The 13405-nt window shown below is 46.6% G+C and overlaps 1 protein-coding gene across 1 annotated transcript in view; it reads right to left on the bottom strand.

Moving 5' to 3' along the window:
* Positions 1-13405, bottom strand: part of TOM1 (target of myb1 membrane trafficking protein) — a 235946-nt gene that overhangs the window by 63221 nt on the left and 159320 nt on the right. The window lies entirely within an intron of this gene.

Below are 13405 nucleotides of genomic sequence, written 5' to 3'. Positions count from 1 at the left end.
GCAACAATGCCTGCTAATCTGCACAGCTAGATGCGGAGTAGGCGTCTTAGATGAATCTGTATCCAACTCACACAAGGTGCTTGCGTTTGTGTCCCCCTAGCTTTACAGAGCTCTGACGTCTGGGCCTTTTTGAAGAGCCCTCTCTGCGACTGCACTGAGCCGGTGAGCACGTGCGACATGGTAGAGCCTGAAGCTGAGGAAGTGGGACGCACAATAGACCAGCTAACACTTAAGCTTCAGTCTTTGGAAAGCATGGTAAGCGAAAACATCAGGCATGTCTTTTACTGCCCATAGTAGTGGAAAAACAGATAAGACTTGCAGCTACTCATGGAAGACAATGCTTTGCATATGATTAAGGGCATTTTTTTTTTTTATGTACCAGCCCCTTCAAGGGGAGATATATGGGTACTACAGCCATCCTGTCTGAACAGACATAGTGGCCCAGGCTACATGCCGGCTAGGGGAGGTATATGGGTGCCCTGAGCCATCCCGTCTCAAAAGACATCGTGGTTTACATTGCCCATGCATAAAAACATAATATAGGCGAGACCCATAGTCCCCTACAGAAGACCTACTGTCGAACCAAGTCCCGTAGGTCCCTCTCTTACCTTTCCACGCTGCAGGGTATTGCCAAGCAAGAGGCCCAATCTTCCCCCTTCACCGTGGGTATAGTCCTAGACCTTCAGGGACCGGGGTCCATGGCAGGAACACCACACCCCTGGACCTATATAGCACCCTGGCAGCAGAAAAAACATTTGGTCCTTAGAAGGCACAAAGTTCTGGAACCCAGGATCCAGCCCTCCGCAGAGAGGCATTATAGGCTAAACCTCGTTCTTCGTACCGAGGCCCGGGTACCGTCCACTTTGGCTATGAAGCACCTTGGACGGATCCGGATTTATGGAGGCTTTTTACATCCAGCATGGATCCCTCCAGTGGAGCTCCTAAGAGCACATGTTAACTCGTGACCAACACCTTAGACACTGATGAAAAAACTGAGGTACTCCCAGTAGGGGAGGGGTTATATAGGGAGGGAACTTCCTGTTTAATTGATTACACCAGTGTCCATCACCTGAAGGTAGACTCTATAACCCACATGTAATGGCTATGCAGCTCTGTGTCCCGTGATGTACGATAAAGAAATCGGACCACAGTAAAGCAGGGACTTCTTTGAAGTTGGAACAACTTGAAGTCGTACCAATATGAATGGTTGTCATTGTAAATCGTGGGAAACGACTTGTCATGCTACTTTGCCATCACAAATCGTGGGACAAGTCGCATAAGTGTGAAAAGGGCCTTATGCCGCGTACACATGGTCGTTTTTTGTGATGAAATAAAACAACGTTTTTCATCATGAAAAAAAAAAACTACGTTTTTCTAACTTCATCATAAAAAACGACGTTGCCCACACACCATCATTTTCTGAAAATGCTCTAGCAAAGCGCGGTTACGTACAACACGTATGACGGCACTCTGTTCCATTCAAGCTCCCGTCTCATAACTTGCTTCTGAGCATGCGCGGGTTTAAAACGTTGTTTAAAACGTCGTTTTAGCCCACACACGGTCATTTTTTATGACACATAAAACGACATTTTGAAAAACATAAAAAATTGAAGCATGTTCGAATTTATTTTTGGTCGTTTTTTAGAAGACAAAAAACGATGTGAAGCCCACATACAATCATTTTAAATGCAGTTTTTAAAAACGTTGTTTTATTTCATCACAAAAAACGACCGTGTGTACGCGGCATTAGTCTAAGTGCTTAAACTGACCTGATTTACAGAGCAAAGTTCATTCCTTTGATCCAAGAACAAAATATTACAATGTATCTATATCACTGATGTTGACATAAACCTGGCAGGCTGCCTGGATTTATTTTTTTTGGGCAGCTGTCAGAAGCAAGCAGACAACTCTCCTCAATTGTTACATAGAATCAGGGAAATGCCGTTTTAAGATCGGGAGGGGGAAGAATCGGGATTTTGATTCTTTACAGATTAATCGTGCAGCTAAACAGTATACGAGTTCTAGAGTCTCCTCCAACAGGAACAGAAAACAGGTAACCAAATACACTTTAACAGGAAATCCTTCTGCTGAACTGGTCAGTTCTAAACAAGAACTGAAGGATGAAACTGGAACAAAACACATACAAAACAGAAAAAAACATAACACAAGGTTGGGAATCCAGTTGTCCTGGAAAGACTCATGAAAATCGTGTTACTGATAAGTCACTTGGGATTTCCCAAATCATCATCCAGGAAAGCATTAGAGATGTTTAGCAAGAACTTACCAGATTAGGGAGGGGCATTAAAAAAAAATGGAGACCTCTCCTCCCACGGGGTGACAATCAAAGACCCTGTTATATTAACCACTTCCATACCAGGCCTATTCTGGCACTCCTCTCCTACATGTAAAAATATTTTTTTGCTAGAAAATTATTAAGAACCCCTAACATTATATATGTTATTTTAGCAGACACCCCAGGGAATAAAATGGCTGCCTTTGCAACTTTTCATCACGCACAGTAAAAAAAAAATTGTATAATGTGAAAGATGTAAATCGATACCCAACATGTCCGCTTTAAAATTGCGCATACTCATTGCGGTGCCATACTTAATCTCCACAGGTGATTTTTTTTTTTTTTTACAGGTTACCAGTTTACAGCGGCGGGCTAGTGCTAGAATTGTTGCAAACGCACACGGCGATACCTCACATGTGTGGTTTAAACAGCGTTTACATATGTGGACAGGACTTGCGTGTGCGTTCGCTTCTGAGCGCAAGCTACCAGAGACAGGGGCGTTTTACATTCATTTCTATTTTTTATTGTTTATTTTACTTTATTTTTTTTACACTTTCTCTTTTACATTTTTTTTATCACTTTTATTCCTATTACGAGGAATGTAAACATCCCTTGTAAAAGGAACGGTGCGTGACAGGTCCTCTTTATGGAGAGATGCATGGTAATTAAAACCCTACATCTCTACTCCAGGCTCTACCAGCCGCAATCGCAGCTTTGTTTACAATCACGGCCCGTAGGTGACATCATAATGCAATACTGTGTGGGGGGGTATATGTGATGGGGCAATACTGTGTGGGGGGATATGTGATGGAGCAATACTGTGTGGGGGGATATGTGATGGGGCAATACTGTGTGGGGGTGATATGTGAAGGGGGACAGGGCTGTGGTGGGGAAGATGTGAAGTGGGGAAGATGTGAAGGGGACAAGCAGCTGCGCACAAAATGAGGTGCTGCACAGAAAACGTGAAGGGGTACCATTGACTCTTAAATGCACTAAGGTGCAATTTTCTGCACATGGAAATTGCATGGTACAAACGCATCATGCATTTTCCATGTGGCTGCATTTTTAAAAAGATGCCAGGACCTTTTCTCAGCAGAAAACACAGGCACAGCAGCCCATTCAAACGAATGGTGTGTCGTGCCTGCACCCCTGGGCTGTGATGTAAAGAATCGGAGTAATCGCACAAAAATGCGATGCGGACCTCGGCTGGAATTTTTTTTTACTAATCGGACCTCCATGAATTTTAATTCAATACCCCTGATCTATTGCATTCTCATACTCCTCATGGCTCCTGACCTGCACTGGGCGAGGACGTGGTACCGAGGTGAAGCAGTTGCACACCAAAAGGTTTCAATAAGGAGATATGAAAAGCATTTGAAATACGCATGTTAGACAGAAGGTCTAATGCGCAAGCCACTGGGTTGATCCTACGTAGAATACAAAAGGGCCCAATAAATCGTGGTGCCAGTTTCAGTGAGGGAAAATGGAGTTGGAGGTTAAAAGATGACAGCCAGACCCTCCTACCAACCTGGTAGAAAGGTGCGGGTAAGCATCAGTGGTCAGCATGGAGTCTGTACCTCTCACTGGCATGTAAAGACTCCTGGACCTGTACCCAAATGGAGCGAAGACTGGAGATGCTCTGCTAATGCAGGAATTTTTTGTGGAACAAATGAGTCAAGCAACATGAATGGTTGGAAACCATGGGGAAGTGGTATTGACGGCACTATGGTGAGAAAACTTGGCCCCAGGTAGGAGGTCTGACCAGTTGTTACGGTGGTCAGAAATATAGCAGCCTAGAAACTGCTCCAAGACTTGGTTGGCTCATTCTGCTGCCCCACTGGACTGCGGATGATACGCAGAGGTGAAGGAAAGCTGAATTCCTAACTGTGCACAAAAGGCTTGCCAAAACCTGGATACAAACTGGTTACCCATGTCAGAGACGATAACCTTGGGTAGCCCATGTAATTGGATCTCCCGTGCAAAAAAGCATGCTAGTTCTTTGGATGTAGGCAACTTTTTAAGTGGAATGCGTGAAAATGTGTGACATTTTCGATAACCGGTCAACCAGCACAAGGATAACTGTTGCCCTGGGAGTTGCGTATCTCTACAATAAAATCCATGGACAGGTTGGTCCAAGGCCTCTCTCCATTGGGTATGGGTTGTAAGGAGGCACAACGCTAGGTGTCGTGGTGACTTACTCACAGCACAGACAGAACAGGTAGCTACGAAGGCGGCTACATCAGTGCGAAGACTAGGCCACCAGAATTGCTGGAAAAGGTGTCCCCTTACCTTACCGTTGTAAGGCAACAGCGTATGAGTGTGTCTATCAATTTCCTGGTGGCTCCCGACGTCTCAGGCTCCGCTGGTATGTATCTTTACTTTGGCATCAAAGTCCCCTTTAAGTGTCCCTGGTGTGTCTGTATCAAATAGCCTTACATTGGGGCATGGGGGATGTAAAAGAGGGATGCTCGATAGTGTAGTATTTATAACATTTATTGGAATCAGCAGCAATAATAAAAACAGGTACTCACAATGTGAAGTATCAAACAGGCATATCAAAAACGAGTCGCAAACTTGTCCAATATCACTTCCGGTGCCCTGCGTTCCCACACGTGTTTGTTACAGTCACATAACTTCCTCAGGGGATAACTGGAGGCCTTTAGGAAGTGGCTTTATATATGGTTGTGAATGCAGGTAATTACTGGTGTCCATTTTCTTGAAGCTCTGGTCACCGGAAGTAATGCGGCGGCCATTTTTGGGTGGTTTTGGTCACCGGAAGTCAGCGGCCATTTTGTTGGTTGTCTATGGTCAAAAACAAGATTAATTATCTACAGCGGCCATTTTTTGCAGCACCGATCGCCAGCCGTAGTACGGCGGCCATTTTTGGATGGTTTTTGCTGCCGAAAGTAGGTCGGCAGCAATTTCCATGGTCATTTATGGGAAAAACAATGGGATATCTACGGCGGACATTTTCTTGTAGCTACGGTATACGTAGTTGCAACGGCGGCCATGTTTGGGTGGATTTGGTCACAGTAAATGCAGTGGCTTTAACTGAAAGCACAATCTAGTAAAATAGATACACATCAGTTTAATGGCTAGCCACAAGAGTTGTTTTTCCATAAATGATGGTTGACATAAGCCACCGCCGTGGCGTTGTCTGACTGGATCTTGATTGGATGCCCTTGTAGCCTCTGCGACCACGAGGAGAGGCACAGCCTGATCGCTTATAATTCTAGTACATCGATCGGCAGGCGGTATTCGTCCGGAGACCAGCGACCCTGGGCCGACTGGACCCCCCAGACTCCCCCCCCCCAACCTGTGAGGCTGGCGTCCGTCATGATCACAGTCCAGTGAAAGGGAAGAAACGACCTCCCGGACTGAAGAGCCAGGGATCTTGGCCACCAACTCAGAGAAGCCCTGACCAGGTGAATTACCTGAATTTGACGATCCAGAGACAATGGAGATTTTTTTCCTATTTGGACAGGATCTCCTTCTGCAGGACTCGAGTGTGGAATTTGGCATACGGTACTGCCTCGAAGGAGGCTACCATGAGGGCCAGGACTCGCATGCAAAAACAGAGAGACGTCCATTTGCGGGATGTCAACAATTTCACCACCAACTGGAGTGTCTGCAACTTCTCCAACGGAAGACTCTCGCCTCCGAGGAGTCCAGAATCAATCCTAGGTACTCTAGACGCTGAGTCGGTACCAAGACCGAAATCTGCATGTTTAACACCCAACCAAATTCCCAGAGGGTCCGACTGGCTATAGACATGTCCTCCTCTAATTCTGAGCCAGAAGCAGCTCTCAGAAGAAGATTGTCCAAGTAGCCCCAGATAGCAATGCCTCGCTGTCTCAGCAAAGCCAGAATCGGGGCGAGCACCTTGGTAAGAACTCTTGGTGCTGACGCTAGGCCAAAGGGAAGAGCCACAAATTTATAGTGGTCTTTGCCCATCGAAAAGTGCAGAAACCTCTGATGCCTGGTGCAGATGGGGACATGCAAGTACGCGTCCTTGATGTCCAAGAATGCCGGAAAATCCCCCGGATGGAGTGCAGCAACCACCGAACGAATTGATTCCATCCGGAACTTTCGAACCCTTACAAAGGCATTGAGATCCAAGATTGGACGGACGCCGTTCTTCTTTGGGACCACAAACAGATTTGAATAGAATCCCTGAATCCTTTCCTTCAGTGGTACAGGTAAAATAACGCTGCACCTCAGCAAGTTTTGTACCGACCCCATTAAGGCAGACGAGTCGGAAGAAGAGGAAGATTTGAGGGAAACAATCTGTTTGGTGGACAGGAAAGAAACTCGATCTTGTACCCCCAAGTGACCACCTTGCAGACCCACTAGTCAGAGAGCAGGGAGATCCACCGATCTGCAAACCCGCAAACAGTCTCCCCACCCATGAGTTGGACAGGGGCAAAACTTCATGCGGTAGCAAGCTTGTTTGTCGGCTTGCGCACCCAGGGACGCTTCTGTCCCCCAGCTGAACCTTTGTCTGCTTGGGAGGATCTGCCCGCGGGCCCTGACTGACAAATACCGCTTGGAAAAAAAGTTTGAGAGAGTCTCTCACAGCATTAATAAGCACACACACAAGTGCCCTGTCTTGCGCTGACCCGGACGAGGGATCCTCCTCAACGGGAAGGTCCTGGTCCGCATCCTCTGACAGTCCATAACCAGGGTCCTGTGCCCCAGCCAGGCCCGAATCAGAGCATTCCCCGGAAGATGGCGGGAGAAGGGGGCACGTGTTACCCCCCTTACGCCCGCACGCCACTTCTAGGCTGGCAACAAATGACTCTAGGACTGCCGACAGAGTGCAGGGGCACTGGTTGCTGCCTCAGGAATGTTTGGGGAAGAAAGGTCAGCCACTGACTCCATGTTGCCCACCGACAGCCCTTAGGGATCTAGTCAAGATACTTGAACGAAAAAACTTCCACCCTCCTAAGCTGCACCGACCGGGGGGTTTTACCCAGGGGACTCACCACCCAGCCACAAACTGTTCAGCGCCGCTGCCTGCTCTTTCACCCACAGCATGTCTGAGGAAACTGTGCAAGGTGAATTGTGCTGCTCGTGCCATTCAGGAAGCTAATCCAGCACCAGAGGCCAAAAATCCACTCCAAAAAGGCCGCCGAATGCCTCAGAGAAAAAGGGCGCGGACCACAAGAAAATAGCCGCCAATGGGAATTCCAATGATGAACACAGGCAACAGAAAAATGTCGCCCAAACAAAGCAAGGTGGACGAGAAGGCAGCGGTGGAGGCTTCCAGAGAAAAAAAAAAAAAAAAAAGACTACCCCCCCCCCCCCCACAGAGAGCGGGCCTGGACACCCCCACAGCCCCCTAACCGGGACCAGGAGTCCCACAAAAGGTATACCCTGGTCGCAGCGAGCCCCGCAAGGAAAGGAGGAAAAAGGGTGACAGAGGGAGAGGAAGAGGAAGACAGGAGAACCCCCTTCCTAGGAATGCCCAGTTGTTCCATCCTGCCGAGGCAGGAGGAACCGTACTTACCCATCCCTGCGAGGACCTGCTGGCGCGTTCCTGACAGACCTTCAACCGAGTAGCTGTCGGCCCGGTCCACTGTGACTGAGACAGCAAGCAGCCCAGTCATACGTGAACCCCCCGGAGCATATAGCTCACCCGCCACCCCTGGAACCATGGGGTATGTCACGGCCGACCCAGGACGTAGCCAAGGCCTGCTCACGCTCGATGGCCGGACTGGGGGGACTACAAGGATCTACATTATCCAGCCTGTCACCCAGCCGGCAGTTGATAGAAGATTCTCAAAATAAAATCATAAAATGAACCCTGAGCCCAAAAGGGAGCCAGGTCCTACTCCTCTACTAGGCAGAAAAAAATGAGCTGCTGACTGCAGGGCGGAGGGTTATGTCTGGAAGACATAGTAAAGTTAACAGCAAAGTTGTCCCATTTTTTTTTTTTTATTGTGAAAGATAATGTTTTACCCTTAAAAATCTCAATAGGCGATGTTTAAAAAAATTCTACAGGTTGCATGTTTTGAGTTACAGAAGTCTAGGGCTAGAAATTTTCATATGCGGGCGCTCGTCGGGACGGGTCGCTTTAAAAAAAAAAATCAATTTTTCTTATTTATTTTACTTGATCTTTTTTTTTTATTTGACACTTTTAAAAAATATATACATTTTGGTTCACTTTTATTCCTATTACAAGGAATGTAAACATCCCTTGTAATAGAAAAAAGTATGCCAGGTCCTCAAATATGAGATCTGAGCTCAAAAAGACCTTACATCTCATATTTAGACTAAAATGCAATAAAAAAGTCCTTCTGCCCTGCAATGATATGGAGACGGGTGGTGGCCATCTTCCCCTCACTCGTCTCCATACCCAGGCAGGGACAATATCCGATCGCCTCCGCTGCTGCCAACAGCTCCGGTAAGAGTCGGAGGGCACTGGAGAGCGGTGGGGGAGGGCACTGGAGAGCGGTGGGGGAGGGCACTGGAGAGCGGTGGGGGAGGGCACTGGAGAGCGGTGGGGGAGGGCACTGGAGAGCGGTGGGGGAGGGCACTGGAGAGCGGTGGGGGAGGGCACTGGAGAGCGGTGGGGGAGGGCACTGGAGAGCGGTGGGGGAGGGCACTGGAGAGCGGTGGGGGAGGGCACTGGAGAGCGGTGGGGGGGTGCCCTCTCCCGCTGCCGATAGAAGTGATCTTGCGGTGTATCTGCTGCAGAGACCACTTTTATCTGAAAGCGGACCGCCGCTCTTAACCACTTGCCGCCCGCCAATGACATTTTGACGTCGGCAAAGTGGTTGTAGAATCCTGACTGGACGTCATATGACGTCCTCAGGATTCTGAGCCGCTGCGTGCCCCCGGTGGCGCGCATCGCGGCGATCGTTGTTGCAGGGTGTCAGTCTGACACCCCGCAACACCGATCAAGGTAAAGAGTCTCTTCCACTATGTAAACAGGAAGAGCCGTTGATGGCTCTTCCTCACTCGCGTCTGACAGACGCGAGTAGAGGAGAGCCGATTGGTGGCTCTCCTGACGGGGGGTTCGCGCTGATTGTTCATCAGCGCAGGCCCCCCTCGGATCGCCACACTGGACCACAAGGGAAGGCAAACAAAAAAAAAGGGGGCAAAAAAAAAAAAGTCTGGAAAAAAAGCATTAAACAATAAAGATGCCAATCAGTGCCCACAAATGGGCACTGACTGGCAACATGTGTAAATCAGTGCCGCCCCACAGTGCCCACCAGTGCCACCAGTGCCGCCCCACAGTGCCCACCAGTGCCGCCCCACAGTGCCCACCAGTGCCCACCTATCAGTGCCCATCCGTGCCCACCTATCAGTGCCCATCCGTACCCACCTATCAGTGCCCATCCGTGCCCACCTATCAGTGCCCATCCGTGCCCAGTGCCCATCAGTGCCCACCTATCAGTGCCCATCCGTGCCCACCTATCAGTGCCCACCCAGTGCCCACCTATCAGTGCCCACCCAGTGCCCATCCGTGCCCACCTATCAGTGCCCATCCGTGCCCAGTGCCCACCTATCAGTGCCCATTCGTGCCGCCCACGAGTGCCCATCCGTGCCGCCCACGAGTGCCCATCCGTGCCGCCCACGAGTGCCCATCCGTGCCGCCGAGTGCCCATCCGTGCCCAGTGCCGCCCATGTGTGCCCATCAGTGCCGCCTATGTGTGCCCATCAGTGCCGCATACCAGCGCCGCCAATCAGTGCCACCTCATCTGTGCCCGTCAGTACTACCTCATCGATGTCCATCAGCGCCATATCAGTGCCCGTAATTGAAAGAGAAAACGTACTTATTTACAAAAAAAACGTATTTTTTTTTCAAAATGTTCAGTCTTTTTTTAGTAGTTGCGCAAAAAAAAAAAAACAATCGCAGATGTGATCAAATACCACCAAAAGAAAGCTCTATTCGTGGGGAAAAAATGACGCCAATTTTGTTGGGGTACAGTGTAGCATGACCACGCAATTGCCATTCAAAGTGCGGCAGTGCTGAAAGCTGAAAATTGGCCTGGGCGGGAAGTTGCGTAAGTGCCTGGTATGGAAGTGGTTAAAGAGGGTGATGGGGGTTTGGGAGCCAACTGCTACCATAACGGTATTCCTCTTCTAATTAGCGATGTATTCCTGTGGCAAACCGTCCCTAAGTGGTTAATTGGCGCAACCTCATCTTTAATAAAAACATTTTTTAAAGAAATATATTGCATTTGTGTGCCCTAAAATTAACGTTGGTGTATTTTTACTGCAATTTTGCATTTCCTGAACCGTTGGCTAATATTGTGCAACATAAACAAACCTGGAACTATTTGATTCTCTACAGAATTTGCTTTAAAAAAAAAAAAAAGAAATAGAATGTATAGGCATTTTATGTAATCTTCAGGGATAAAATTATTTTCTAAAATTTGTGCAAAAATGCTCTGGGAGCTAAAGTGTTAAAAAAGAAACTGAAGGATCTTTTTTGGTGCATATGTCCAAAACATCGATAAGTTTGTGGTGTTTTATAATGTATGGAAAATGTTCTCAATGCTTCTGTAACAAGCCAGTACGGTCAGAGAGGAAGTGCAATATATAGAGTAGAAATGTTCTAATTGGGACACTATTTATGGTGACCTGGGGGTCTCCAAGGACCCTGGGGGTTCCGTTTGGCTATGGGACAGGAAGTGAAAAAAAAACCCTCCTTTCATCTATCCAAAGTTTTGCCTATAGTTCAACTTTAATCATTTTCATGTCCGTATTAGTAGCAGAGGCAGTGTTTTTTATACACCGACAGTGCCTTTGGTCTTGCTTTACTTGTCACACTCAATAAAAGGCATTGAAGATATTAACCACTTAAGCCCCGGGCCTGTTTTTCAGATTCGGTGTTTAGGAGACTAAAACATTTTTTTTTGCTAGAAAATTACTTAAAACCCCCAAACATTATATATTTTTTTTCTAACACCCTAGAGAATAAAATGGCAGTCATTGCAATACTTTTTGTCACCCAGTATTTGCGCAGCGGTCTTACTAGCGCACTTTTTTTGGAAAAAATTCACTTTTTTAAATTAAAAAATAAGACAACAATAAATTTGGCCCAATTTTTTTATATATTGTGAAAGATAATGTTACGCCGAGTAAAATGATACCCAACATGTCACGCTTAAAAATTGCGCCCGCTCGTGGCATGGCGTCAAACTTTTACCCTTAAAAATCTCGATAGGCGACGTTTAAAAAATTCTACAGGTTGCATTTTTTGAGTTACAGAGTAGGCCTAAGGCTAAAATTATTGCTCTCGCTCCAACGATCGCGGCGATACCTCACTTGTGTGGTTTGAACACCGTTTTCATATGCGGGCGCTACTCGCGTATACGTCCGCTTCTACGCGCGAGCTCGACGGGGCGCTTCAAAAATTTTTTTTTTTTTGCTTTTCGTATTTCTTATTATTTATTTTACAATTTTTACACTGAAATAAAAAAAAATAAAATTATCACTTTTATTCCTATTACAAGGAATGTAAACATCCCTTGTAATAGAAAAAAGCATGACAGGTCCTCTTAAATATGAGATCTGGGGTCAAAAAGACCTCAGATCTCATATTTGGGCTTAAATGCAAAAAAAAAAAAAAAAAATTTAAAACTGTCATTTTTTCAAATGACAAAAAAAAAAAATGTTGCTTTAAGACGCTGGGCGGGACTGACGTTTTGACGTCACATCCGCCCAGCAGAGCTATGGGGCCAGGTGAAGGAGATTTTTCCTTCACTCTCAACCCCGCACAGCTGCCGAACAGTCCTGATCGCCTACGCCGCTACCGACGGCTACGGTAAGCGGCGGAGGGCGCGGGAGAGCGGCAGGAGGGGGGGGCCCCTCTTCCGCCACCGATAACGGCGATTCGCCGCGGAGACCGCCGTTATCGCTGACAGGACCGCCCACTGAAGGGATGAATATCTCGGTTGTGGCAGCAGCTGCTGCCGTTACCGAGATATTCATCTTCAAAGTGATGACGTATAACGACGGTGGGCGGTCGGCAAGTAGTTAAGTAAAAATCACTAACAACATCGTTTTCATAGGGGCTGCAGCGGTAGGTCAGAGTTCAGTATTTGCCTTAGACTAGAGCTGCACAATTCTGGCTAAAATGAGAATCACTTTATTTGCCTAGAATAAAGATCATGATTCTCTCACGGTTCTCGCGACGCAACATCATCTTTCACATTATATACAAAAACAAAAAGGCTACCTTTATGGTTTTGTTGTTTTTTTTTATTCATTAAAGTGTATTTTGTCCCCCAAAAATTAAAGGGGTTGTAAAGGTTCATGTTTTTTCACCTTAATGCATCCTATGCATTAAGCTTGAAAAACATCCGATGCTTACTGGCCCCCTCCTGTCTATTTACCTAAGCCCTCAATAGTTGCGTTGAGAACGCAGTGGATTTCGTCTGGTCTTCTTGGCTCTTCATTGGATAGATTGATAGCAGCGCAGCCATCGGTTCGCGCTGCTGGCAATCAAATCCAATGACGCGGGGCGCTGATCCGAGTTCGACATTTGTGTCTATGAATGGAAATGCTGGACTCGGGAGCACGCCCGTACAGTAACCCCCTTGGAAAAGCACTTCCCAGGGGGGTTAGCTGATGCAGGGAGGAGCCGAGACAGCTGCCGAGGGACCCCAGAAGACCAATATAGGGGCCGCTCTGTGCAAAACGAACTGCACAGAGGAGGCAAGTATGAAATGTTTTTTTTTAAATACCTGAACCTTTAGTACCACTAAGTTTGAAAGACTGCTGCGCAAATACAGTTCGACATAAAATGTTGCAACAGCTGCCACTTTATTCTCTAGGATCTCTGCTGAAAAAAAAAAATTATAATATTAATAGAGATTATATATATATATATATATATATATATATATATATATATATATATATATATATATATATATATATATATATATATATATATATAAATAAATAAATAAAATGTTTGTCGGTTTTAAGTAATTTTCTAGCAAAAAATACTGGTTTTAACTTGTACCAAGTGTCAGAAAAAGGTTTAGCCTTAACGTGGTTAAACTGACCTTGTTTACAGACCGAAGTTTATCCCTTTGATCTAAAAGAACTAAATGTTACAATGCTTCTCTATCTCGCCTGAGCGATGTTGTG

This window comes from Rana temporaria, chromosome 7, assembly GCF_905171775.1.
Source record: "Rana temporaria chromosome 7, aRanTem1.1, whole genome shotgun sequence".
NCBI classification, from domain to species: Eukaryota; Metazoa; Chordata; class Amphibia; order Anura; family Ranidae; genus Rana; species Rana temporaria.
Note: the sequence above shows the minus strand (reverse complement) of the source record. Positions and strands in the feature narration are given on the sequence as shown.